Source organism: Hoplias malabaricus, chromosome 1, assembly GCF_029633855.1.
Source record: "Hoplias malabaricus isolate fHopMal1 chromosome 1, fHopMal1.hap1, whole genome shotgun sequence".
Taxonomy (NCBI): domain Eukaryota; kingdom Metazoa; phylum Chordata; class Actinopteri; order Characiformes; family Erythrinidae; genus Hoplias; species Hoplias malabaricus.
In genome coordinates, this window is record NC_089800.1 from 21146167 (window position 1) to 21172380 (window position 26214).

At 41.0% G+C, this 26214-nt stretch overlaps 1 protein-coding gene across 2 annotated transcripts in view; it reads left to right on the forward strand.

Annotated features, from left to right (window-relative positions):
• Positions 1 to 26214, forward strand: part of galnt1 (UDP-N-acetyl-alpha-D-galactosamine:polypeptide N-acetylgalactosaminyltransferase 1) — a 145074-nt gene that overhangs the window by 10465 nt on the left and 108395 nt on the right. Inside the window, exon 1 of one of the 2 annotated variants that reach the window (XM_066683713.1) lies at positions 1439 to 2149. The exons of the other annotated variant lie outside the window; for it this stretch is intronic. The gene's annotated coding sequence lies outside the window, so the exon portion shown is untranslated. Of the gene's footprint in view, positions 1 to 1438; positions 2150 to 26214 lie in introns of those variants that run through there. 2 annotated transcript variants of the gene reach the window in all.

The following is a 26214-nucleotide window of genomic DNA, read 5'->3' on the forward strand; positions in this document are numbered from 1 at the left end:
CACTCAAAGAACCTTTTGTAGCACCTTTATTTTTAAGAGTGTAGATCATTTTATGTAACCATTTGGTGTAAAAAAAAAAAAAAAAGCAAATTCAAAGTTCATATTTTTCAGTGTGGGAACTATTAAACGTCACATACTTGAAGTTTAATTTGCCAATGTGTGCGTCACTTTGAGACCACAGAAACAACCGACATTCATTCATTAATTTACTGTAACCTGTTCAGGGGCACATTAGGAGTAAGATTAAGTCCAAGAAATATGATGCACTATGACGTACTAATTAGGAATATGTTGGACCAATGTACTGAATATAACCTGCTCAAAATGCTTCATTCTTTGAGATTAGGCTAATATTAATACCGTTCTTTAAAATCCAGTCAAAGACCGGTCCCTCTCTCCAATATTATTTTATTTCTGCAGCATCTTGTCTTCTGTTTCAGTCTTTGGGTTTCTTAATGACAGTTCATGACCCCTCCAAGAGTTAATAATGTGTTAAAGGATATTACATTGGTATTAATATATATTGTATCTTGTAACAAATTACTACATATTTTATATCAATGATGACCCAGAATATTTGCCTTTACAGTTACCTGCATATATGCTGGATATTGGATAATTTTCCATTGCACATTTTAACCTGTCTATGGTTGTGGGGAAATGCAGCTCTAAGCTCCGTATTTTAAGGTGGAACGGTGTGTTTGAGGAGAATAACCACTATTGTTTTTATGTGTCTGAAGTGTAAATTGTCTGTGAGTTTTTGTTCACGGTTTGAATTCCCACAGAAGCTCATGTGTAACTCGAGCTGTTTAGTTTTGTAAAGCAGTTAGCCGTCTCCCGAGTTTGGAGACATTTCCACCTTAAATGATCCAAAACAGCAAAAATAAGTCAATATTAACCAGCTATGGAGCAGGAATAGGGCAATATCCTCAATTCAGTTTGTGCTTTTCAATGTCTCCACGTTGTTAAAAACGACTCTAGATGCCTCTGCCATGAGCAGAGAGAGAAAGGTTAGCATAGCATAAAGACATTTTTTTCCATTAATTTACAGACACTGGGGCTTCATAAATATGTCAGACCGGTTTCGAGCGCATACACACAGACAGGAGAGCGACAAATGCTGAGTAAACATCTCCTGAATTTTATAAAAAGTGTTTTTGACTACAATCATTTAAAATAATTTAACCGGTTTGATTGAACCAAAGGTTCGAGCAATTGAAACGGAAGATTCAAATGAATCGGTTCAGAAAACAGAATCCAACTCGTACCGAAGCAAGTCATCCGAGTCTTGGCATCAACGCCAGCCCTCATCCGGCGGCTTAGAAACCCTCCTTCATTTCTGAGGGCTCAGTGTGGGGAGGTATGGCAGACATTCAGAGAAATATTAGGAAACGCCTTGGTTAAAGAGGCTAACGTCGGTAAATAATAATTACTCCCCTGTCACTGGTGCGGTCTGTTTGTGCGTTAGGGTCGTTTTGTTCCGGGTTGAGGAGGTGGGCGGGTTTTCTCCGGCTCCTCCTCCGAGCAGCGGCTCTCAGTGCCGCCTCAGCCCGAGCAGAGCAGCAGGAGCGCGGACTGCACGCTCGTACCGACCCCGCTATTCCTCATCACCGTCACTGCCAACGGAGACACCGCACTCGGGGAGACATACAGGCCGCCAGGGCTCTCTGAAGCAGGATGAGACGTTGAACCTGAAGCTGTTTTAAGGTGGAATATTCCCGCAATTTGTTTTGAGGGAGCGCCGTCTCAAGCTCGGGCTGGTAACCCCTCGTTTTCGGTTGCATGGGACTTAGCTTTCAGGCTCCTAACCCTCCTCACTTCTCCTCTCTTCTCTTTTCTAACACTTGTGAGGCTACGGAGAGGCACTTTTGGAAACAAAGACTCTCCAGAGCCCACCGAATGATAACGGCAGAACGCGTTACGGTGCCCCCGAGCGTCCGTTATTCTCCTCAGGCTTTTTTGCAGGCGAAGTGAAGAGACATTTTCTGCTCGTCTGTAACGTCGCCGCTGTCGAGCAGCTTGTCACGGAGGAGGGGGAGGAGGACGGACGGACGGACGGAGGAAAACGGAATGCGACTTTTTCGACGTTCATGAGATTTCTGGCTCAAAGAGAGAGAGAGCTACACATTTACTGGGCTCTACACTAAAAGTAGGTGACCACCGAGAGTTGCACACTATTTGAGCTGAACGTTTGGTGGACGTTTTAGAGGAACTTGAACTGTAGGCTAAGCTACATTCACTTGAATGTGCTGCTTGTACATGTAACTTAGGACTTCACACTCTTTTTTAGTGTTATTTGTTCTTAATTTAAACATCATTATGTTAGTACATATTAAGTACTAATTTATTTAGTGCTGAATGTAGGAGCAACAGTGAATTGGATTTAATTTGAGAGCACATTGTTGCTTTTTTGAGTTAAATATACATACAAAATATGTCAATTTTTGGACAGGTCAAATTTGATAGGATTATTTAATTCAGTATAATTAATCTTCGAAATATACAGTGCATTAAAATGTGCAGAAGAGTGAGAATATTTATTTATTCTCGCAGTAAAACTTTGGCCTACTACTATATATGATCCTATTTATTTAAGTCTAAGAGGATAAACTGATATTTAATTGCACTATTCCTCATTATTGGTCTTATTTGATCAACCGTAACCATAAAAAGATTTGATTTTCATTTTCCTTGAAAAAGCTGCACATCCTGTTACAGCTATTTGACCGGACAAAACCAGCCTCAAGAGTTATTTAGTTTATATTTCTGTGTCCAATAATAAAATAGTAAAACTAGTATCTAGTTTTTATCAGCCACATCCAGTGAGTGTTTAGGAATTGGTCCTGACTCATCTGTGACTGTGGTGTTTCGTTGTCTACCCACTGCATTTCGTCTTGTTTCAAGAGACACGGAACTTTACCTCTTTTCTTTTGCTTTTATTAGTTTGCTGCTCATTGATTCCTGTGTTAGTCTTTTGCAAGCTCTGTCCAAAGTACTTTGCAGAAGGTGTCCTCCAGTGCTGCTTAAAGGCTGTGTTTGACTTTTAAAAGGTAATTCAGATTACTTTGGCAATAAAGAGTTCTCCCTGGCAGAGTGTTTTAGTTTAAGGCTGATATTTAAAGAATCCAGAGAAATAATTTTTTTAAACCTCATAAGCAGTCCATGGCTGAGCAGTTGCTCTTTGAAACAGCACTGTTCCTTAGACAGTCTCAAAGAAAATGTAAAAAATGCCAAGTTTCTTATGTCATAATCTAAGCAGCCAGTCCCCTCAGCTTTTGGGGTGGAGCTTTTAAACTGCAGGTGAGTAGCAGAAAAATTGCATATTGTTGCCGTTCAAAGAAAGACATGCACCTCCATGTTTACTACATCATTTGAACACAACAGCTGTTCTTCACAGTGTGTGATGAATGGAACAAGACAAACACTCTACAATTATTTGGAATACATTTTTTTTACCCTTGACTTCCATTAAAAGTCAATAAGGCATTTCCTTCTTCTATAAAGTTGTTATTTTGGAGATAGGCTACATGTTTTTCTTTGGGTAGAGATGATATTTATAGATCTGTGTGTAGAAAATGAAGGTGAAGTGATCAGAAGGGGACTGAAAACTGCATTATCAATGTCACAAATGTGTTAACCCAAATACAACTATAGTTCGAGAGGCAGCCGTGGCCTTGAGGTTTTTGAAGTGAGCTTGAGGCCGGAGGGTTGTGGGTTTAGTTCCTGGGACCAGCAAGAGAAAAAAATTCATGACTGAAGTGCCCTTGAGCAAGGCGCCTAATCCCCTAACTGCCCCCTGGGCAATGAGGTGGTCACAGCCCCCTGTTCCGGCTGTGTGTGTGTTCACTGCCCCTAGAATTTCTCAGTAGTGTGTGTGTTCACTGCTATAGATGGGTCAAATAATAATAGACTTAAGAGCTTGACACCGGTTGAGGACATGACAGAAAACAGCAGCCATTGGCCCACACTGCTGAATGCCAAAGCCTGCCAGGATGTACAACATGACCTGCACCGCTCAATAAGTTGTCAGTCAGGCTTACAGCGTATGACAAACCTCTGACTGCAGCCTGTGTGGCCACTGCCCGCATCTCTGGGTTTGATTACATTTGGTGCTCTGTGGACGGGGCAGCTTTGAAGATCCTAGGGTATGATTGATGATTGATCGTAGACTCGGAAGATGCTCTTATGTCTCAGTAATCACTCCAAAGCCCATTAGGAGATGAGAGAGTGGAGCTGGCGGCTGATTGGCCCATGGAGTCTGCCAGCTAGGGTAGAAAGGCTGTAAGGGCAGGAGAGACCAAGGGAACGGGTCTGACATGTTTTCTCACAGGAGACAGAGGAGAGGGAGGTATGAATCATGAATTATTAATCTGCTGAACTTTTGCTAGGCTTGTTCCATATGCCAGAGGAGCAGGGCAAGCTTTGGGCGAATAACTAGGTGGGTGATGTAAAGATGTATTGTTGTTATGGTAGATTTTGCGACTGTGATTCACAACAGCAGCATTGTGGTGTATAAACCAGGTGAAACATCATTGTTTATTCGAAAAACCCTTTTCCATCATCGTTTTTCGATATTGGTGCTTTAGTGACATTGTATCTTGTCCAAACTTTTTTTTTTCGATTTCTGGCCCTATTCCATTCAGTTTTTTCATAATTTGGCAAAACCTTGGTGGAAGGAAAACCCACTTGTGTCTGTGAGGGGTTTGATGTGTTCTCCATGTGTCTGTGTGGGTTTCTTCCTTCCACAAACCAGTGGTGCATTGGTTGTGTGTAATTTTCCTCAGGTGTGAGTATGAAAGGGACTGGTTGAGTTTTTGATGCCTTGTGATGTATTGACATTCTGTCAGGATGTGCATGGAGGCAACTGTGGCCTAAAGGTAAGAGAGGGGTCACAGTTTGATCCCCTATGCTGGCAGGAAAGATGGGGGTAGGGGGAGAGAAGAAACAATGCTGTCTCCTTCCTCACCGTTCACAGCTGTGGAGTCCTTGAGCAAGGCACCTAACCCTGAAGTACTCCATGGGTACTGGGATGACCGCTCTGTGTGTGTGTGTGTGTGTGTACTACCTACCACTTTGTGTGTGTGTGTGGGGTGGCCTCTGTCACAGACCAGTCCTCTTTGGGTGGGCTAAATCAGGGGTCTTCAAACTGCAGCCTGCTGCTTTCATTTGACTGGTCCCTTTAACTAGGGCAGCATACCGGATGTGGTCAGGTCAAGGGCGTAGAGTTGGGTAGAGACGTTATGGACATGTCTCTAAACTAATTCAGTGGCTGAACTGGCCCTTGCAGTCGTGTCTAGTGAATGTTTTTGGTAAAAACAGTTAAGATCTGGTACTGTTCTCCGAGACCAGACTCCTGAACCCACATCGTTTCTCTCTGATGTGAGAGAGACGCTGTCCACGTCGCGTCTCGTGTTGATTAAGAGACAGTGCCCCCAGCAGCAATGGTGTTTTAGAGCCATTTCAGTCTCCAGCTCTTTTGGAGATTGTGTCTATACTTTTTAGTGAGAGGTTTTCCCTGTGCGCTCTCACGCGTGTGCCGTAAAACTCAGTGTGGATGTGCAAGAGGTATGAACCGCCGTCCACAGTGACTTCACAGTTTCAGAACTACTTTAACTTCAAAATATTAATGAATTTATGACATGGTGTAGTGTTTTTCTAGATGTTTTTTTAATCTGGCTGCCGTCTGGCTCTTCAGAAGACTGGAAGACTGTGATCTGGCCTTTGATTTAGAAGTTTGAGGACCATGGACTAAATGCAGAGGCACACGTTTGTTATAGTGCTGTACAATGACAATAAAAGCATGTTTTTTTTTTGCCTTGTGCCCAGTGATTCTGGGTGGGCTTTGGACCCACAGTGACCTTGATTAGGATGAAGTGGATACAGGAGAGGAATGAATGAAAGAAGGAATGAGTAACATCTTGTCACAGTGACAATTTGCATGTTTTATTAAAAACAGGCCATAATTATTTTGGTTTGATGATATTAAACCAAGCCCGGAGTCTTATAGCAAAATAGAATCATTGCTTTTTAAAACATTGCACAACTACTGCATAAGTGTATGTCACAATTTTGAATTATTACTATTTTATTTCCATTTTGCCTACCTCTACTTGGGAGGAAGCTTTTAGAAAGCATGGGAGCGTGTGCTTGTTATTTTTGGGGGTAATTGTTTGACCAGGTGTGTCATGTCTTGGGGCATGTATCTAAAAGAAATGGAACTCTAAAGGGTCACAATATGACACCCCTTCAAACAATTTCCAGTAAAGCACATTGATTATCCACCTCATCACTCTCTAGACAGATGCTGTGTGCTCCATAGCTCTGTTTGAATGGAGCATAATGCTGAAGTGTTTGTCGGAATTGGCTCCAACTAAAGCACAGGGCCCTGCTGCATCTGAAGGAAGTGAATCATATTCCACAAAAAGGGGGCTATAAAAACACGCCTGCTGTTTCCCCCCCTCAGCAGGAGTTTTTTCGCTGCAGACCAGCAGATGTACATCCTCTGGGTTAACAATGTTTGTGCATGTGTGTGTCTCTGTGTGCCCAGGCTTGTGTGTCTGGGGAACTCTGTATGTGAATGTGTACATAATAAAAGCACTATATAACAGGTTGTTGATGCAGTAGGGATTTGACCTCATTGATTTTGTACAGGCAATGCTGGTCATAGTCTGTTATGTTGATTTACAATCCTCAAGACTATAGCTGGGTTTCCATCCAAAACATTTGCATAATAAAGAAATATCAGCAGAAAAAAATGTGAAATGGTGTTTCCGTCCACTGCACTTTTGCAAATAATCTCCAGATGACGTCAGCTCCGTGATCAGGGACGACTTCAAAACGAGGGAGAGGGAGGGATCTGAGTGTGTTGTTTATATCAAGAACACACTTTATCTCAAAAACCTTGATTTAATATTGGATTGTGGGGCTTCTGTGTGGTTTCTGTATGTGGAGGGGTTTCTTAATTTTTTTGAGAGGAAAGTAAAATACTGTTTGGTCTCTGACTTTTGCTCAGTGCTGTCTACAATATTCCACACATGCTCTAAAATAAGAAGCTCAGGCGCCGGTGTGAGAACAGAGTGGTAAAGTGCGGAGAGGAGGGAAGAGGAAGGAGAGTCGGGGGAGTCTGTTAAAAGCCTGTGGTTGCGGGGTCAGTCCAGGGCTCTGGGGGCGGTGTGCTTCTTTTTCAGTATGTGTAAACCAGCTGAAACGTCATCGTTTATTAAAAAAAACCCTTACCGTCACCCTTTTGCACATTTGCGCTTTAGTGATATAGTATCTTTTCCACCTCATTCGTGCATCTAACTCTTTTTGTGATATTTAGTTGTTTTTTGTAAATTTTGGCCTTTTTATGCATTCAAGTTTTTTCACAATTCACAAAATCCCGGTGCATGTAAAACCCACTTTTGTTAAACTGTTATAAAAGCAGAGTTTTGCCATTTATTGTAGGGCTTTAAGATTGTTAAATGAATTAATTACACTTTTGCCTCATTTGCTAAAACAGGACCCTGATGAAAGCAGTGCATTTTGTTTGAGTGGCTTCACGTTTCAGATCCTGTGCAATTGTATCCAACATGTTCTAAGGGGAACTAGATATTTCTATTCTGCTGTCACTTAGCTGCTTGTAGATTTATTTATAATTCCCACGTGAACTCAGTCTAGCAGTCTGCCAAATGACGGATGTTGCCTGCGTTAGTCAATGTACAGTAAGAGTATAAGTGCAGTAGCTTGGGTTTATCAAGAGAGCTATCAGCTGAAGTTGGCTTCTAAACATCCAGATCTCCAAATTATCCTGTAAACAGGCAGCTGGGTTTAAGCCAGAAGGGCCTATGGAGACATATGTGTCACAACCCCTTTTTAAGGTCCTAAAAGTGCCGTAAACACTCTTTATCCTTCATTTTAAATCATGACATCCCTGGATGTAGTCAAATGAAATTGTGTGAATGTGGGAAGGTATGACAGCATTTATAGAATGACAGTGTGCTTCATGAGGACATAGAGATCATAGAAACTCTTATTTTAAAAGCAAATTTTTGTTTCACTGTTTAAGTATTTGCCCAACGTTTATCTGAATATTTGCGTATCTCAAAACAAATTCTTTTCTCTAAAGATTATTCAAAATAATCTGTTGTGGTAAATCTGCTCTCCAGCCTGTGTGTGCCCTCAAAACCGCTCTAATGTGTTTACAAAGCCCCAGTGTCTGTAAATGAGTAAAAAAAATAAACTGGCTCAGCCCGATATGCTAGTCTTACTCACTTACTCTCTCTCTCTCTCTCTCTCTCTCTCTCTCTCTCTCTCTCTCTCTCTCTCTGGAATTGTTTTACACAACAGAGAGACTCTTGAATAGAGTTGAATAGCTTGAACTGAGATGAGGGTGTTGCTCTATTCCTGCTCCATAGGGGGATAACATTGACTTATTTTTGTTGTTTCGTATCACTGAAGGTGGAAGTGTCTCAAAAGTTGAGAGATGGCTAACTGCATTAGCGACAGTGCTACAAAACTAAACAGCTTGAGTTACACACGAGTTTGACACAGACCGTTATTAATTCGCATACAGTTCAGGATCTGGGTTAAGAAACTTTCTGTGGAAATTCAAACAGTGAATAAAACTTACAGATAATTTACACTTCAGACACCAACAAACAACAGTCGATATTCTCCTCAAACACACCACTCCACCTTAAAACAACAGTTTTTATTCTCCTCAAACTCACCGTTCCACCTTAAAAGAAGCCAAACTTAGAGCTGCGTTTCCCCACAATCATAGACGTTCTCTTAAAGACTCTAATCAAACCGAATCAGTGTGAGGTCTGAGATTGTTGCATGAGTGTGTATGAGTGAGGGGTCAGATATACAGTGAGTTTTTTCTGTGGTCGTGTGTGTCTCTCGAAGTGACCGTTGAACAATGGTGCCATTCTGTGGCTCTGCCTCGCTGCTCCCTGGGTTTGGCCGAGTGTGGGCCGGGACAGACACACACATGGCAGATGGAGGAGATCGAGTTCCTGCCGGCACCTGGCATCACGGAGCACAGGAATGCCATTGTTTCCATCCGGCCGACTCACTTTCCTGGACTTGCTGCTACAGAGAGTGGGTGAAAATAGAATTACAAGTTATACATGAGAATAGGCCGCAGAGTGGATTTCAAGAGCTGTACAGATGTAAGAGCTGTTAGACTTCATAGGAGTGGCTCTTCAGGTACAGTGATTTTGGAAGGTTAGAAGTGGTTATAGTAATATTCAAAAAAGAAGGTATTTTATGGCCAAAATAAAATGATCTGTTTATTTTTTAAATGTAAAAATTCTCCTAAAAATCTGGGAGTTTTTATGGTATTTAACAAATGTTTAAATCATTTCTCCAGTCATTTGTATTTAATAGCTTCCCAAAAATTGTGTGGTGAAGTTTGAAATGTCACAGAATTACATACTTGTATTTTATTTTTCTTGCCCAAGCAGTGAACTGTTCTGAAACATACAGTGATGAGGTTATGACTAAAGCACTTGAAAGTTTAGTAGCACGGAGGACAGTAGGTTTTGATCGATATATTGACCCAGAAAAAATTGCGATTCACAGTGATATTGTCATTATGATCATTTTATGCAACTGAAATAACTATATTGAAGAAAAATAACTCTTAAATTGGTTATTAAATATAGTCAAACAATTGGTAAGCGAATATAAAAATGCTTGAATATACTAAAGAAATAAAACAAAACCACTGTCAGCCAATATTATTCATGTAAAGGTCCATATACCCAGGGGTCAGGAATAGACGGACTCTGTCCGATCCGGACCTGGACCTGTAACTGATAAATTATTAAGAGCTGTTTACTTTTGAACAGAGTGTGTATCTGAAGTGGTGTGACTCTTCTAGTCGTTACGGTTCAGGTTTAGCGCTCCAGGAATCTCACAGACTAATCACGTGTTTCTGCATATCACACGTGAGGCTCCTCAGCCAATCAGATCTGTGTATTATGATGAGCGCTGTGACTCCATTGAGTGGACGATGGTGTGGTGCGAGTTAAAGCCAGAAACTTTAATAAGAAGGGAACGATTATTGGTTGAAATTCTCATAACACTGAACATGGATTCTGTTTACAGATTTAAAGTCCTGCCCCCCAGCAATAAGAGCCAATCAGATCACTGTTATAAAGTTAAAAAATATTGACAATGTGTTTAATAGTCATATCATTGTTATTTATATTAAGATATTTATTGATATTGAATTGTTGCCCAGCCCTAAGTGCAAGTCAGTTTTGTAAATGGTGTGATCTCATGATGATTTTAGAGTTCGTTTGTGTTATCTAGAGCCTCACTGCCCTGCTTCACATTGGGGCGCTTGGAGACTTTGAAGTAGGAAATGTAGTTTTTAAACTGAGAAGCTGCCAAAGAATGTGTCATGGTTTTCTGAACACAGTTGTTTTATAGGAATATCTGTGATCCAGTTATGTCTCACTTCCCCATTGATAAAAGAGGAAGTGACATCAGCTAATGGCTGCAACACTATGGCAGCTGTGCTTGGGTGTCTACAGTTTTTGTAGGGACAGACATAGTGTCACACTGCTCTCACAGAAGAATTGGACATTATGTAACAAGCAGTGAATGACTGATATATAGGGCACATTTAAAATAAATCGCCATGGCCCAAAGTTCTTTACAATGGAGGAGGATTAATAAAATATAGACAGGAATAGAAGATAGAGGATGAAAAACACTCACATCTGAATAGAACAGTATTAAATTGTTTACAGCACCATTAAGAAAGCAGACAAATTTGTTGGAGTTAAATGTGATACTGAAGCAACACAAGGTATCATGATCGACTTGCGTGGTCTTGGAGATGGACCTGTTCATCGATGTAAAAGAACATGGAATTAAATTCAACATACGAAGCAGAGAATACAAACTTAAAGCTAAAATATGTAGAATTAATTAGTGATACAGTGAAACAAATCAACAAGGAAAGGAAAAGGCTAAGGAGTAAAAGTGGGTTTTAAGCTGAGATGTAAAAGCTGATATGGAGGATGCACGCATAATGTTGAAGCGGACGTTGTCTTGGGGTATCGACTGAGTTTTAGCCTGGACTTTGGAACATCTTAGATCTGAAGATTGGAGTGGTCTTGTGATGGTGTGGAACAGCACAATTCAAAACTAAGGCCATGGTCGAGAATTACCCCCAAGTTTTTTTTTTTTTGCCTGGGGTTTTTCAAGTGTTGGTAAATGGCCTCGATTAATTGTAGGATGTTGTAGCCAAACCAAATATGAACATGAGTGAAAGAGGCTTATTGAAAAGTAAATAATAATAATAATAATAATAATAATTAATGATACACATATTAAGCTTTAAGTAGACTGGACAATGTGAGTGTTGACGTTAAGCAGGAAATAATAAGGGAGATAACTGAAAATATTATGGATCTGTTTTTGACTCTAATCCAATTAGCAGGGCAGTCCAGCTTCCTTGCAGATGAAGATCTAGTAAATTCAACCAGCTGGGAATCCACAGTGGATCTCTGAGGCCTTTCCTCTGAACCAAGACTTTTCTTTTAATTTCTCTAATGGACATGTTGACAGACATCTGTGCTCTCCGCCATGCTACTCTGTAATTAAATTAAAGCTCATTAGGCTTGATTTGATCTCTACCATGTTGGACAGTGATGCACGTTTACCAGCATTAGGCGCCGTATCACCGTCTGTAACATTATTATTATTATTATTATTATTATTATTATTTATTTATTATTAATTAATTCATTATTTCATTCCTGTGTGTTACTATTTTGGCCCTCTGTCTTGAGCCTTTGCTCTTGGGGGTTGAGCTGCCCTTTGGCAAATGCGCTGACATTAAAAATATTGCTTCACCTCTGAGATTTGAGGATTGTAATATTGCAAAAGGTGCAAACCCTTTGTGTGTTTGATGATAATTTGGCCTTTCATGAATGTTTTCCACACTGTTTTGCCCTGTACTCCTCCTCAGCTGAGACACCCACTTCTTTTTCTGTTTTCCAACCATTCCTTTCTTCTTTATCCTCCCCGTCTGCCTCTCAGGAGAGGCTCGGTCATATTAGATGAAGAATAATTAAGCCTTCAAGTGTAGAGGAGCTATATACTGAATACTAATTGTCTGATCAGTGTCATTCGAGACATTGATTTAAATGGGCGCTGTGTGATAGGGATTTTTATGAAAATACAAAGGGATCACAATGAATTGAAACATCCACTTCTGGTGAAACAGGCTGGGAGTGTAGCATAAAGCCCAGATGAGTATTGCTTCAAGTGGAGCACACAACTGCAGTGTAGTTTATTTGACGATGAAAGTGAGATTACATCTTGTTTTTCAAGGATGACTTGATAAAGTCGCAAAATTGTTTCAGATGTGCTTGCTGATACACTGCATCAACAAAGATAGCACACACTATGACTAGGCAGCAGTTGCCATTCTTGTGTTGCTTTAATATAATCTGGACACCGAATTGGACATGATGGACGAGCTTGTAGCTTGCCTGCCGTCTTCTCCTGAAGAAATAATTTGCACTGGTGTATGGAGTATGACATAATGGCCTTTTTTCCACTGCAGGGCCAAATGGTTCTTAAAGGTGTAGTTCAAGGCTGTAATCAAAACACGCTTTTTTATAAAATTCAGAATTCACTATTCACTGCTCTCCGGTCTGTGTGTGTGCTTGAAACCGGTCTGATGTGTTTATGAAGCCCCAGTGTCTGTAAAGGAATGAAAAAACAAACTGGCTCGGTCCGGTATGCTAGTCTCTCTCTCTCTCTCTCTCTCTCTCTCTCTCTCTCTCAAGATGAGGATGTTGCTCTATTCCTGCTCCATAGTGGGGTAACACTGACTTGCATTTGCTGTTTTGGATCATTTAAGGTGGAAATGTCTCCAAACTCGAGAGACGGCTATCTGCATTAGCAACAGTGCTGCAAAACTAAACACCTCGAGTTACACATGAGTTTCTGGGGGAATTCAAACAGTGAATAAACGCTTACAGACAATTTACACTTCAGCTGCGTACAAACAACAGTTTTTCGTTTTTCTTCTCCTTTGGTTACTTTTTCCATTGCTAAATCAGGAGCAGGAAGTGCACAGCATCTCATAATAATTATGTGAGCACTATGAGTTTTTGTCTTGTGTTTGCACTTCTTTTTTCATGTGCAAATAACACAGACTACACTCTGCGATTACAGAAGGAAGACAGCCAAAAAGAGACTTACCTCAGGACACTTGCAGGATATATGGGCAGCAGGACATCTTGTTTGGTCAACATGTGTTGTAGCTACTAACATGTCATGTAATACACATTTTTAAAAATACAGGGTGAGATTGTGGTATTTACAGCTTAGGGCTCTCTGCACGGTTCTGTGCCGACCCGTGTCCGTGTGGAAAAACCAGTGAACCGTTTGGGCCCCACAGTGGAAAAGAGGCCACTGATACAGGAGAATTTGTAGCTTCTATTATCAAGATGTTTGTATTGGGGCTGGACAATAATCCAATATCAATATTTATCGCAATATAAAATGTTTCAATTTCATTGATATGATTTTTAAACACATTTTCAATATTTCAGTACACATTATTTACAGCATCTGACACTGACTGACGGTCATTAGAGGGCGCTGTCGTCAGTTCAGCACTCTTAGTGGGTTATGTCATGTTTCTTGTTTGACATTTTTCAGTGGATTTTACACTTCATATCAATATCGGAATTATATTGTATTGATCAAAAAGAGTAAATCGTGATATAAATTTTGGCCGTATCACCCAGCCCTAGTTTGTATGGAAACTGTATATATGGAGCTACAAATGAAAAAAAGAAAACAACATTTATAACAAACATAAATTGCTGTGCTGAGAAATTGAAGATTAGCAGTTGCTGCTGCAGTGTTGTTTGGAGCAAAGTACACTGTGAAGAAACCATGCTGACAGCTTGACATCACTGGTGTTTTTATGTATGAGCGTGAGTGCGTGTCTACTTTATTCCCCGTTGTTAGTGTCGCCGTTCTATATGTGTGTTAGAGAGAGATAGATGGAGAGTTCGACAGCGCTCCTGGCTTTCTCTCGTTACGGATAGTGTTCTGTGGAAATGGGTCATCCTTAGCCAAGAGGGAACAGAGCCAGGCTTGTCTAAAGGAGCAGAGCTAGGAAGCAGCCAGTCCACTAACAGCCAATGGAACGCAATACCACAGGCTAACAGGCTAACACCTCTACCCTCTACCTCCTACTTCAGGAACAGCACAGGCAAAGACCTATCACACTAACTCAGTCACCTCTCGGTTTCTCGGCAGCGACCGTGACGAGTTAGGCTGTGCTCTTGGCACAGAGAGGTTTGCGGAAGGAGTTCAATGCTGAGAAGGCTACTCGAGCCCTATCTCAGCACTCTTTCACATTAATATATTGCCTTTGCATCATGGTTTGAGTTAACCATTAATGTAATGAAAGAAAAGTGGATGTGTTGAAGGAAGTTACATTAGCTAATGATTAAACACTATATTTCTTAAGAGGGAAGAGTCAGTAAAAAACATTTAGAAAGAACCACGGCGACAAGAAACGAGCAGAAGGATTTAGAGCACATTTTAGTCATGCTTATAAGCCACACAAGTTACAAAAGGCAAAAAATCATGACGCTTTTAATTAGCGTCTACTTACAGGCCTACATTAAAAAAAATAAAGCACTAATCCTGATAGCAAGATGCTCCAGTAGAACCCAGCTCTGATGGAAATGCAGAAGAGCCTTCTTTCAGAGACAGAATGTGACTCATGGGTTTCGCGAGTTGACAGGGACGTCTACTGAAGGAAGATTAAAGTCAGTCACAAGGCTAAAAGGCACAAAGATTTCTCCCCAGGATTTCTCTTCACAAGATTTTCTCTTTCTTCTCTTTGGAAGGATACATTGATTCTGAAGGTTCTGCAGTTGTTTGGCAAAACTCGGTTTCCAACAAAGTCAGAAGCTATTGACATAAGAAGAAGAGTCACCTCAGAATCAGAAACAAGGTTTTCTTTTGAGACAAGGCTGGGCCTGTCTGAAGGGTTGTGATGTTCTCAGAAGCCTCGTATCGAGCTGAGGTTTGGACTGGTTATTCATGCGCGCTGAAGGAATGGAATGGTGTCACTTTTTCTCAGGTCAGTTCCTGATCGTGCGGTGAAGCTGGGCTCGGGTGGCTGGTCACTGCTGTGTGTAAAAGGATCATGTGTGGTGTGTTTGTGTGTGCTGAGGTATTAGCAGAATAGTCTAGTTTTCGGTTTCTGCAGAATGAGATTACTGCAGATTTCCGTCCTTCATGTGATTTTTCTCGATTCGTGCATCAGTGCCAGCAGTGCTTTGTGCAGGTGTTTGAGTTTGAATCCAATTATTCGCTTCTTCAGATTTTCAGTTGCACAGATCAGCTCAGGACCTCAAAATATACCAGAGCTTTAACATACTAAAGCCCAGAGTTGTGTAGCTAGTTATGTTGTTATGATGTGCTATTTAAACAGGACTCTGTAAGAGTATACGTAATTTCACAGTCAGATAGATACATACTTTATTGACCCCAGATGGAAATTAAAGGAACACAGTAGTTGTTCCACAATAAAGAGTAAAAAAAAAAATCAATAATGAAAATACAAAACAGGTGCTGCAGGTAGTGTCACATGTTGTCACACTGTTATGATGTCAGCACTCAGTCCTTGCAAGAGTTTCCAACTTGCATGAACAGGGCTGGACGATACGGCCTAAGTCTATATCACGATATATTTCGTAATTTTGGTCGATATCAATATAAACAGTGTATAATCCACTGAAGAACTCCAAGAACAAACAAGAAACATGACATCACCCTCAAACATAAACGGCTTTGTCAGAGTTAATATTTTTAAACAAAATCTTAAATTGAGTGCTGAACTGACATCAGCGCCCTCTAATGGCCGTCAGTCCGTGACAGACGCTGTAAATAATGTGTACTGAAATATTGAAAATGTGTTTAAAACATATCATTGTTATTGAAAGATTTTATATTGGCATATTTATTGATATTGTATTATTGTCCTGCTCTACAGAAGTATAAACCAGCCTTATTACAATAGGTAATATTATGGTTAAAGTTACAATCAGTATTATTTCAAATATTTCCCTAGTTTTATAGCAACATTAAAACATTTAGTACTCACTGTTACAGTCCTTTAAAGGGGATGTCTAAGATTGTGGCTAAGTGCAGTTCTCTTAGATTGTTTACATTCTGATGCTAAGTGTCTTTTAAGGTGTAACTGTTTGTTTGAGGAGAATAACGACTGTTGCTTGTACGTGGCTGAATTGTAAATTGTCTGTAAGTGTTTATTCACTGTTTGAATTCCCACTGAAACTCGTGTCACTCGAGTTGTTTAGTTTTGTAGCACTGTTGCTAATGCAGTTATCCGTCTCCAGAGTTTGGAGACATCTCCACCTTAAGTGATCAGAAACAGCAAAAATAAGTCAGTGTTACCCCGCTGTGGAGCAGAAATAGAGCTACATCCGCATCTCGGTTGGTGATTTTCAACATTTGGTGTCTCTCCGTTGTCTCAAACAACTCCAGATGCCTCTGCCGTGAGCAGAAAGAGAGAAAGCCTAGCACCGGACCGAGACACATTGTTTTTTCATTAATTTACAGCTTCGTAAACACATCGGACCAGTTGCCAACCAAACTGGAGAGCAACATATGGGGAGGAAACATCTGAAACATTTATAAAAAGTTTTTTGTGATTACAGTCGTGAACTACGCATTTAAGAGAGAAGTCTGTTTTAATTTTATCAAAAAAAGTGGGGACAGAATTGGAAGCTGCATGCCAACTGCTTTAGGCTTTTTTCTGGAGCCAAGTATGTTACTCTCCATACACTTGTCTCTGGACTGAAGCCTAATGCAGTTGGCATGCAGTTTTTGTGGAATATCTGTCGCGCAGAACAAGCTCAAAAATACAGCCCTCTCTTCTTGGTGCTGCAAAGAAGTTCTGGGCATAGGCCTGTACCAGGGGACAGTTAAAGCTCATTTACAGCTGCTTAAAAACTCAACAACTTCATTTATATCATATAACGTAACTCACAATACACACGAAAGCATAACAGTATTCTGAAAATAATGATACCTTACATTTTCAATAATTTAGTGCCTGCCTTTTTAAACAGCAGGTTTTCTGCCTCTTTTTCACGTACGTTACTCGGCACATAGAAAACACAGATCATAACACTGTTCATACGTGTATACCTTGTATCATCGTAAATTCACTGTAGTTATGAATGTAATTTGTGCAAGGGGGGGGGGTCATGATAAAAATAATAGAAAATGATATCAGGACTGTCATAATAGCCACAGTGGTCAGTATTGTCTCTGAAATAAATGCGATAAACATTATTATAATGACATGTTATTGTCATGTTGAGATCATTTTATGCCACAGATATAATGATAATATAATATATTATAATAAATAAAACAATTGCATTCCTTTAAAAAGCCATTAATTTTCAGCAAGACATTAATTATTTAGTATGTTCAGATATTGGAATATGCAAATGATTAAATATCCTAAATTAATTAAATGTAAATAAAATAACATCACACTTTCAAAACAAAAAAAAAAACAAAAAAAAAAAAGCAGAGAAAAGCAGAGAACAGAAAAGTGGGAATAGCTAAAAATGTGATGTTCCACTAATGTACTTATTAAGACAGGCTTGATGCTCTATAAAATTGATTATATGATGTTGCATTTATTTAAAAATCCTGTTTTTAAATTAAAATAACACTACAAATTTCAGTTTTTATATAAAAACGAATATTACTTTAGCCTCGTAAATAAAATTCAGAAGATATCTCCTCTCCGTGTGGCCCCAGTGTCTGTAAATGGGTAAAAAAACAAATTGTCTTGGTCCGGTGCTAGGCTTTCTCTCTCTCTGCTCACGGCAGAGAAACGCCATCTGGTGGTTTTTAGACAACGGAGAGACTCCAAACACTGAAAAGCACCAACTGAGATGAGGATGTTGCTCTATTCCTGCTCCATAGGGGGTTAACACTGACTTATTTTTGCTGTTTTGGATCATTTAAGGTGGAAATGTCTCCAAACTTGGGAGACGGCTAACTGCAGTAGTGACAGTGCTACAAAACTAAACACTTCCAGTTACAAATGAGTTTCTGTGGGAAATCAAACAGTGAATAAACTCTTACAGACCATTTACACTTCAGCTGCGTACAAACAACAGTCGTTATTCTCCTAAAACACACCGTTCCACCTTAAAAGATGCTCAGCATCAGAATGTAAACAACCAGAGAGAACTGCACATAGCCACAATTGTAGACGTTCCCTTTAAATGTGGTGAGTGTGCTGAGCCTTTCCCTGACACTTCCCTGAGAATGTTTGTTAGAAAAAACTGCCTGCATGATACTGTCCGGCATTTCCTTCTGTTATTTATACCCTCTCTCACTCCGTCCTGCCTGTGGCTCTGTGTAGGGGCTCCGACAGCTTGTCCTTCTCCAGGGATGTGCATCCTATCTATTTCCCTCTCAGTCCTGTGTGTGTGTGTGTGTGTGTGTGTTTGTGTGTGTGTGTCTGGCTAGTGTAGAGTTGGCAGATGCTCATGTGTCTAACACGCTGCTGCATGGTGGGTAGGTGCCACGCTGAAGTGTTTGCGCATGCTGTGATCCTGATTGATTCTATCTCTCATCCTTTGTTTCTCCATCTCTTCCTTTTGCTCTCTGTCTATCCCTTATCCATGTTCTCTCACTCCTCTGATTCCTGCTACCCTTTCACTGCCTGTCTTTTCTCCTCTGCTGCTCTTCAATAGACTGGGTTTCCAAATTTACAAGTGGAAATGCAATCGGGCATTTGTTCACATTTGTGTTGTGTAAACTGTAACAATCACATCTGTTCTATGCAGTTCATGCTAATCCGTGAAAATCCTCTGCCAGCACAACGTGAAAACATTCCCAGCATAGAAGGTTGGTAGGAATCTGTAGCTTTTCACCTAGCTCTTGAAATGTTTATTAATGAATTAGGAGGTTTCTTTTTCATGGTAACATTTTAAACAGTGAAGTGTTTAGAGCTACAAAACTGAAGGAACCTTGGGAATAATGCCAAAGCCCACACACATTTTCACACTGTTATGATGTCAGCTCTCAATCCTTGCAAGAGTTTCCAAATTGCGTGAGCAGGGCTGGACGATACGGCCTAAATCTAGATCGCGATATTTTTCTTAACAGTATAAAATCCACTGAAAAACTTCCAAGAACAAACAAGAAACATGACATCACCCTCAATCATAAACCTCGCGGCTTTGTCAATATTAATATTTTTAAACTAAATTTTAAACTAAGGGCTGAACTGACGACAGCACACTCTAATGACCGTCAGTCAGTGACAGACTCTGTAATTAATGTTTACTGAACTATTGGAAGTGTGTTTTAAAATCATATCGTTATTGAAAGATTTTATATTACGATAAATATTGATATTGAATTATTGTGCGTGAGAATTAGAGAGCGGAAGCTACAAGTGTCTGAAAACCCAGTGCAGAATTTTCAAACAAAACACTGCAAAAGTTAGTGTACAACCAGTGTACACTAGCTGACACTAGTGGATAGCAGATACCCATAATGCATTGCATTGTTTGGTAAAAACTTGCATGAGTTGCACTGTAAGTGCACTGTAAAGTGAGTATTATGGGGAATAGTGAATAGGGAGTAATTCCAATTTCTTAATTTGACCCCTGCCCCTTGTTTTCGAGTGTTATCTTGTCTCCTGGAACTGAGTTACAGGGCGTGGTGTTTAAAATCTTCCCCTACGAAACGGGACGACCCTTCAAGAACCCGACAAATCACATCAGTTTAACCGACGCTCTGCTGCGTGTCAGCTGCATCTGGATTTAGGGCACCATGCCTTCAGAAGTTTTCTATTATCATATATTATCACCCACTCCTAGTTTGACGTTTGAACTGTGCCCCTGATGAATGTGGTTTCGAGTGGTGTATCGGAAGTGAAATGGGTGGTGAAACATCCTTAGTGTTTGTAAGTCCTTCAGTGCTTGATAGCAGTAAAGGATCACGTTGAAGGGGCACACAACGCTGGCTGAGACACAGATATGGCTGCGTGTGAACACACTTTAGCGCTCGTGCACATGCGGTTTGTAGATAAGAAATGCTGATTGAGACTCAGATGAAAGTAGTGCAGTAAAAGGTTAAAGCAGCAGCTAGATTGAGGTTTCAGCTCAAGCTGCGTGCACTGTTTTTTTGTCTGACTCCAGTCCTCTGTCTGTATGACTAATAGACTTTTGAATGCAAGGTTTATGCCGTCGTCAGACAGCTGTTATTTCATGGTGTCACAGTTAAATTTAAAACTCTTGAGAAGGTCTGTATAGGGGATAAACGTTGTCAAGACATCCATGCCGATCGCAGTCTCAGAGGTAATTCTCTCAGCTCCTTTTGTCTCCATAGCGACTCATTTTCAGATGGGTTGGCTCCCATGGCTCTGTGCCGTGCACATTCCCCTCATACTGATTGAGTTTAAAGGAGCTGGCAACCTGGCTGCAAATATAAAACTGTCACTGTGATTGTTAAGGTGTGATATGATGATCATTAACCAACGTCAGATTTGAATATAACAAAATCCTATACCGTGTGTGTACTGTAGTAAATGGCAGAAGTACCTCTTGGTTAGGACTCGAGGTGTAGTGGAGGTTCTCTGCTGGGGTCAGAACTCATTGGCTGTTGAACTCTTCTAACGGCGTTTATGATTTTCCTCGTCCTCAGCCAGGTGTTTCTGCTCGTGTAGGTGGAACAGATTAGTTGTGTTTCCCCCTTCTGCTGTTACAGGATGCATTAATTTCTTACATAACACCATGGTTTATTGTAGGTCTGATATTTGTATCTGATTTTATACTAAGTTCAACACCCAATGAGCTCTAACCCCAGCAGATAACCTCCACGGACTCAGCACAGACACTGTTCTGGGTTTGTTTTCTTATTTACTGTGGCTTATATTCTCACACTACTTTTTTTGCGCTTTGGCTGAGTGGTAGATTTGTGTTCTACGTTATTTATTTTATACAAAATCAGAATATCTGTAAGTTACTGTTGTTCACAAAAAAACTAATGTTTGAAACTGTTGAATAAAGTTGTACAACAATTTATACTATAAAATATATTTAATTTAAAATAATTAATGTTAATATAACATTTTGTTATTATTTTGTTGCAGTAGTGTGTTTTTGAAATTAATAAAAGTATTTTTCTGTGTTTTGTTCATAAAAATTGTTATTGCAAAAATACACAGAAAAATTGTGATATTATTTTAAGGCCATATCGCCCAGCCCTAGTTCAAAGCAATGTTTATCACAAACATATAGCGATGTGACCTCATGCCCCTTCCAGAGTTGTGCATGTGACAGGGAACTAAATGTGAGAGCAAGGTTTCTGGGGAGTGTGTTTTGATGTTGGCTTTTTCTGCCGCATTGTGTTTTTGCATGTTTCAGTGGGGGAACACAAACGCCGAGTGAAAACCGAAGCATCTGTGCTGCTCTTCAGACAGTGAGTCAGCAGTCATCCCTCTTCCCCCAGCTCTCCACACATACTCTCTGAGGCCTTCAGCCTTCCGTCACTCTCCTCACGGCCATATGCCTGATCTGAGCCACTGAACTCATCCCAGCTGTACACTCACCAAGCCAAATTTGTGCTTCTCACTCCCGGTCCATTCCCATGCACTGGCCATTCTTTCCAAGTCATTATCAAGGTCTTCATGAGCTGTGTCGGATGTATTACAGCAGAGAAAGAACAAAAATATGTAGTGCTCAGTGCCCATGGGATGGGGATTGAGAAGAACGGGACTAAATGATAAATAGTTTATGTTCAGAAGATGGCTTTGGAAACTCGGTGACTTCAGTCTGTTTAAACAAGTTTTTCTGCACTTCTCTCACCAGTGTCGTATGCAGAAATGAGGCTTTAAAAAGTCTTCTAAAAAGAACTGTAACGTAGGTAAAGGTGGGCACAATAAATCCTTCATATATGATGTTATAATTAGTTGCTGGGGTAGCAACTGTTCCAGGTAGGCTCTGGACCCACCGTGACCCAGTACTGGATAAGCGGTTACAGATAATGAATGAATGAATGTAGGCTATGGGTCGGCGATATGGCCCTAAAATAATATCACGATATTCCAGGGTATTTTTTCACTAACGATATTTTTGGCGATATGAACATAACGCTGAAAAATACTTTTATTATGTTCAAGAACACACTACTGCAGCAAAATAAATGTTATATTAATATTAATTATATTAAATATATTTATATTAATAATATTAAATGGGCTGCAGGTAGTGTCACACAGCTCCAGGGTCCTGGAGGTTTTGGGTTTGAGTCCCGCTCCGGGTGACTGTCTGTGAGGAGTGTGGTGTGTTCTCCCTGTGTCTGCGTGAGTTTCCTCCGGTTCACTGTCTGTGAGGAGTGTGGTGTGTTCTCCCTGTGAAGGACTGGTGCCCCCTCCAAGGTGTGTTCCCACCTTGCGCCCAGTGATTCCAGGTAGGCTCTGGACCCACCGTGACCCTGAACTGGATAAGGGTTACAGATAATGAATGAATGAAAAAAAGACTGTGAAGCCTCTTCTAATATGTGAACATTTTAACTGGGTTTTTCAGCAGCTTACTTTACCTTAATCAATAATTAGGGTTGCTCTGCTGCATAGCGTTATTTCAGCTAGTGCCTCAGTGGCTTTTCTGTTTGGTTTTTAAATATTGTAACAGGCATCAAATAATGTTTATTCTTTATCTTTCTCCCCGCATACACACCTTCTCCCCACATACACCGTGTGTATATTCTGTCAAGAAAGCAACACAAACCGGTAGCCAACGAAGTCAAAGGGACAACCAGGAACAGCAGCAGCCCCCCCCCCCAGGTCCTAGTAAGCCCAAGTTTTATTACATAGTTAATATGGGGACAGAGAGAACTGTTGTTGTGTGTGTGTGTGTGTGTGTTTGTTAGACCACCCCCCCCCCCCCCCCAATGTCCATGATCATGAATACATGTGCTGCAGATCAGTGGAAGAATATACACCCTTTAACTAAAGTAGGCAATGTCACAGAATAAGAAGCCCATTAATCTCTGCCTGTCTGGAATAAATTCACCGGTCTCGTGTATGACAAGACAAATGTGAGTACTCTTTAATAGATTCACTCTCTTCAGTTCTTTTCAAAGAAAAGGTGCTTAATGAGATGATTCCTCTCTAAAATTGTCTCCCGAGTTAATGGTGGAAATGACCAGGAAAGTATTCCTCGGTATTGAATGCTGCTCTGCTTTAGGTAATTTTCAGAGCGCTGCATTGGAAGCACTCAGGGTGAGCAGGTTCAGTCGATTCTTCACAAGATGCCTTTATTCTGAATATGAAACCTCCCAAATGATGCTCATCCAGCTCAAACTGCATTCTTACAAGCCTCCTCAGCCCCCTTTCTTTTCCGCTTCCTCGCCTACACTTTTAACAGAAAGAATCTCGCATTTTCCAAGGCCTAAGGGTCAGAAAGCTGGAGAGAAGACTGATGTCTGCTTAAGATGAATTGGAAAAGAATCTAACAAGCAAAAGATGCATTCATACACACCCACAACCCTCTCTAAACGTTTGCAGGTAAATTATGGACTGAAATCATTATCATGAAGTTCTTTGAATAAATTGTGTGTTACGTAGTGAGAGATGAATGACTAGTAATTTTATATGGAAAGCTGTGACCTGTGAGTCGACAAAAGGCATACAGTGGTGTTCTTGGTGGAGCTGTGTGAGGAGCGCATATAGAGAATAATTATAAAGATATTGTTTTGAAAACCCAGTGCAGAACTTTTCCATCAGTGGCATTGCCCTTTATTAAATCTTTAATTTCACCACAGTGTGATTGGATTATTTGGATATGGTTTTGGGTCATTTTCATTGGTGGACAGTGACGAAGAACTTTACCAAATATCACCATTTTGAGCAGCATTTACTCTTTTTTACTCCACTACGTTGTGAAAAACTGTTGTTCCTGTTATGTGTGCCTAAAACTAGGGATGCTCCGATATTGAATGCTTGGGGGCGATACGATAACCGATAATTATCACCTTGTAGTAGCGATAACCGATCATTTGTTCTTCACTTGAATTCACTTTGGATTAAAACTAAACAAATGTTTTGTTATTGTTGTTGGTCATTGGACACTCCTTCTATTCAGAATTTGTACTTTTCTGTACTTTTAATTTTATCTTTAAGTTTAGACTCATTTATTCTTTATCAGAGATATACTGATGGTTCCGCAGGAATGGTCTCTAGAGGGGTGCTGCACTGTGGTCATGGAAGGTATTTCTCTGTCTTTAACCTGCTGTGTGTGTGTGTGTGGCTATGGTGTATGCCACGTGTCGACTGAACCCTATGCTGCACACATACTGTGTGTACTACGTAGTATAGAGGAAGAGGTTTGAGATTCAGCCCTAGTGGTGTGGAGGGGGAACTGCAGAGTGACGCAGACATCAATGCAGAAGAATAAATGCTTACAACAGCGTAGGCCCTGAAGTATAAATTGGCCTTAATGGAGAAGTGCCATGTTTCAGTACAACTAGATCAGTATTTTAAATTCAGTTTTCAAACAATAAGGGCAGCCGTCAGAATCCTACACTGCAGAGCTAGATCACTGCATCACTGTACAGGCTTATGCCCTATTCCTCTGTGGAATTTCCGTCATCTGCTCCGGGTAGACACAGGAGATCCAGCGGACCAGCAGGGATTTGCAGAATTGTGGCAGATCAGTCCAGAACACTCCTGCCCCATCCTCTCACTCATCCCTTCCTCATCTCTCCATCTCTCGCCATGTCCTCTGCTCCATCACTCTGCTCATCCCTCGCTCAGGCCCGCAGGATTAAGCTGGATTTAAGTACGCGTGGCGTGAAGAGGCTTCTTCAAGCCAGAGTGGCATGGGGCGCGGCAGGGTCACAGAGGTCACGTCACGACTTGCTGCTCGGCTCGGTTCAGTGCGGCTCCGTCTGACAACTTCTGCTGCTTTTAGAACGTGGGATTTCAGCCAGACTCTAATGCTGTTAGTCCATTTTTACAGAGCAGTCAATTGTCGGAGAGCTTTGAGTGGAATATTAAAATAGAACTGGACGAAGCACTTTAGAGGATCTTAAAGAAGGTGTTAACTATTTATTCATTTATTCATTGTCTGTAACCCTTATCCAGTTCAGGGCGGCAGTGGGTCCGGAGCCTACCCAGAATCACTGGGTGCAAGGCGAGAACACACCCTGGAGGGAGTGCCAGTCTTTCACAGGGCGAAACACACTCACACACTCTCACCTACGGAAACTTTTGAGTCTCCAATCCACCTACCAATGTGGAGCACCCGGAGGAAACCCACGCAGACACAGAGAGAACACACCACACTCCTCACAGACAGTCACCCAGAGGAAACCCATGCAGACACAGGGAGAACACACCACACTCCTCACAGACAGTCACCTGGAGGCAACCCACGCAGACACAGGGAGAACACACCACACTCCTCACAGACAGTCACCCGGAGGAAACCCACGCAGACACAGAGAGAACACACCACACTCCTCACAGACAGTCACCCGGAGGAAACCCATGCAGACACAGGGAGAACACACCACACTCCTCACAGACAGTCACCCAGAGGAAACCCACGCAGACACAGGGAGAACACACCACACTCCTCACAGACAGTCACCCGGAGGAAACCCACACAGACACAGGGAGAACACACCACACTCCTCACAGACCGTCACTCGGAGGAAACCCACGCAGACACAGGGAGAACATACCACACTCCTCACAGACAGTCACCCGGAGGAAACCCACGCAGACACAGAGAGAACATACCACACTCCTCACAGACCGTCACTCGGAGGAAACCCACGCAGACACAGGGAGAACACTTATACTACTGGATACTACTGTTTCAATTTAAAAACAAATCTTTAGAACTAATATTTTAAAGTTGTGGCGCTCTTTATTTCAACAAAAATAAATAAATAAAAGCCAGAACTCTTGGATGAGTGATTAGAAAGAAAGCATGATATTGATCGGTCAGTTGTAGATGACATATTGCACTGATTTTTAAGTACTGAGCATAAAATAGGACTCTGAAGTGCTTTCAGTTCATAGGCAGCAATGTTTAAAACCTCTGAAAAACAATGTCTCTTTACCCAGTTATTTCAGGAACACAGCGACTGAATCCTTATGCA